This window comes from Oncorhynchus tshawytscha, linkage group LG18 (genome assembly GCF_018296145.1).
Source record: "Oncorhynchus tshawytscha isolate Ot180627B linkage group LG18, Otsh_v2.0, whole genome shotgun sequence".
Lineage (NCBI taxonomy): Eukaryota > Metazoa > Chordata > Actinopteri > Salmoniformes > Salmonidae > Oncorhynchus > Oncorhynchus tshawytscha.
In genome coordinates, this window is record NC_056446.1 from 36965165 (window position 1) to 36967664 (window position 2500).

The window sequence follows — 2500 nt, forward strand, 5'->3', positions numbered from 1 at the left end:
GGGGGAGGTAGAGGGAGGTGGGGGATGGGGAAGGTGGGGGGAGGTAGAGGGAGGAGGGGGAAGGTGGGGGAGGTAGAGGGGAGGAGGGGGAGATGGGGAAGGTGGGGGAGGTAGAGGGAGGAGGGGGAAGGTGGGGGAGGTAGAGGGAGGAGGGGGGTGGGGGGAGGTGGGGAAGGTGGGGGGAGGTGGGGGGAGATGGGGGAGATGGGGGAGGTGGGGGAGGTGGGGGAGGTGGGGAGATGGGGGAGGTGGGGGGGAGATGGGGAAGGTGGGGGAGGTGGGGGAGGTGGGGGGAGATGGGGGGGGGAGGTGGGGAGGTGGGGGAGATGGGGGAGGTGGGGGAGATGGGGAAGGTGGGGGAGGTGGGGGAGATGGGGAAGGTGGGGGAGGTGGGGGGAGATGGGGAAGGTGGGGGAGGTGGGGGAGATGGGGAGATGGGGAAGGTGGGGAGGTGGGGGGAGGTGGGGGAGGTGGGGAGATGGGGGGAGGTGGGGAGATGGGGAAGGTGGGGGAGGTGGGGGGGATGGGGGAGATGGGGAAGGTGGGGAGGTGGGGGGTGGGGGGAGATGGGGAAGGTGGGGGGGGGGGGGAGATGGGGAAGGTGGGGGAGGTGGGGGGAGATGGGGGAGATGGGGAAGGTGGGGGTGGGGGTGGGGGAGATGGGGAAGGTGGGGGGAGGTGGGGGAGATGGGGAAGGTGGGGGAGGTGGGGGAGATGGGGAAGGTGGGGAGGTGGGGGGGGGGAGATGGGGAAGGTGGGGGAGGTGGGGGAGATGGGGAAGGTGGGGGAGGTGGGGGGGGGAGATGGGGAAGGTGGGGGGAGGTGGGGGAGATGGGGAAGGTGGGGGGAGGTGGGGAGATGGGGAAGGTGGGGGAGGTGGGGGGAGATGGGGAAGGTGGGGGGGGAGGTGGGGTGGGGGATGGGGAAGGTGGGGGAGGTGGGGGAGATGGGGAAGGTGGGGAGGTGGGGGGAGATGGGGAAGGTGGGGGAGGTGGGGGAGAGGTGGGGGAAGGTGGGGAGGTGGGGGAGATGGGGAAGGTGGGGGAGGTGGGGGGGGAGGTGGGGGAGATGGGGAAGGTGGGGGAGGTGGGGGGAGATGGGGGGAGATGGGGAAGGTGGGGGAGGTGGGGGGAGATGGGGAAGGTGGGGGAGGTGGGGAGATGGGGAGATGGGGAGGTGGGGGAGGTGGGGAGATGGGGGAGATGGGGAAGGTGGGGAGGTGGGGGAGAGGTGGGGGAGGTGGGGGAGATGGGGGGTGGGGAGGTGGGGGGAGGTGGGGAGGTGGGGGAGATGGGGGAGGTGGGGGAGATGGGGAAGGTGGGGGGAGGTGGGGGGAGATGGGGGGGTGGGGGAGATGGGGAAGGTGGGGGAGGTGGGGGGAGATGGGGAAGGTGGGGGAGGTGGGGGAGATGGGGAAGGTGGGGGAGGTGGGGAGATGGGGGGAGATGGGGAAGGTGGGGGAGGTGGGGGAGATGGGGAAGGTGGGGGAGGTGGGGGGAGATGGGGAAGGTGGGGGAGGTGGGGGAGATGGGGAAGGTGGGGGAGGTGGGGGAGATGGGGAAGGTGGGGGAGGTGGGGGAGATGGGGGGTGATGGGGAAGGTGGGGGAGGTGGGGGAGGTGGGGGAGATGGGGAAGGTGGGGAAGATGGGGGAGATGGGGAAGGTGGGGGGGGAGGTGGGGGAGATGGGGAAGGTGGGGGAGGTGGGGGATGGGGAGATGGGGAAGATGTGGGGGAGGTGGGGAGATGGGGAAGGTGGGGGAGGTGGGGGAGATGGGGAAGGTGGGGGAGGTGGGGGAGATGGGGAAGGTGGGGGAGGTGGGGGAGATGGGGAAGGTGGGGGAGGTGGGGGGAGATGGGGAAGGTGGGGGAGGTGGGGGAGATGGGGAAGGTGGGGGAGGTGGGGGAGATGGGGAAGGTGGGGGAGGTGGGGGGATGGGGAAGGTGGGGGAGGTGGGGGAGATGGGGAAGGTGGGGAGGTGGGGGAGATGGGGAAGGTGGGGGAGGTGGGGGAGATGGGGAAGGTGGGGGAGGTGGGGGGAGATGGGGAAGGTGGGGGAGGTGGGGGAGATGGGGGAGATGGGGAAGGTGGGGGAGGTGGGGAGATGGGGAAGGTGGGGGAGGTGGGGGAGATGGGGGGGGATGGGGGAGATGGGGGAGGTGGGGGAGGTGGGGGATGAAGGGGGGAGGTGGGGGAGATGGGGAAGGTGGGGGAGGTGGGGGAGATGGGGAAGGTGGGGGAGGTGGGGGAGATGGGGAAGGTGGGGGAGGTGGGGGAGATGGGGGAGATGGGGAAGGTGGGGGAGGTGGGGGAGATGGGGAAGGTGGGGAGGTGGGGGAGATGGGGAAGGTGGGGGAGGTGGGGGGAGATGGGGAAGGTGGGGGAGGTGGGGGAGATGGGGAAGGTGGGGGAGGTGGGGGAGATGGGGAAGGTGGGGGAGGTGGGAGGTGGGGGAGGTGGGGAAGGTGGGGGGAGGTGGGGGAGGTGGGGGGGGAGGTGG

At 71.4% G+C, this 2500-nt stretch overlaps 1 pseudogene; it reads right to left on the reverse strand.

Moving 5' to 3' along the window:
* The window catches only part of LOC121840011, a 2869-nt pseudogene extending 551 nt beyond the window's left edge, over positions 1-2318 (reverse strand).
* Positions 2319-2500: the final 182 nt, after the last annotated feature.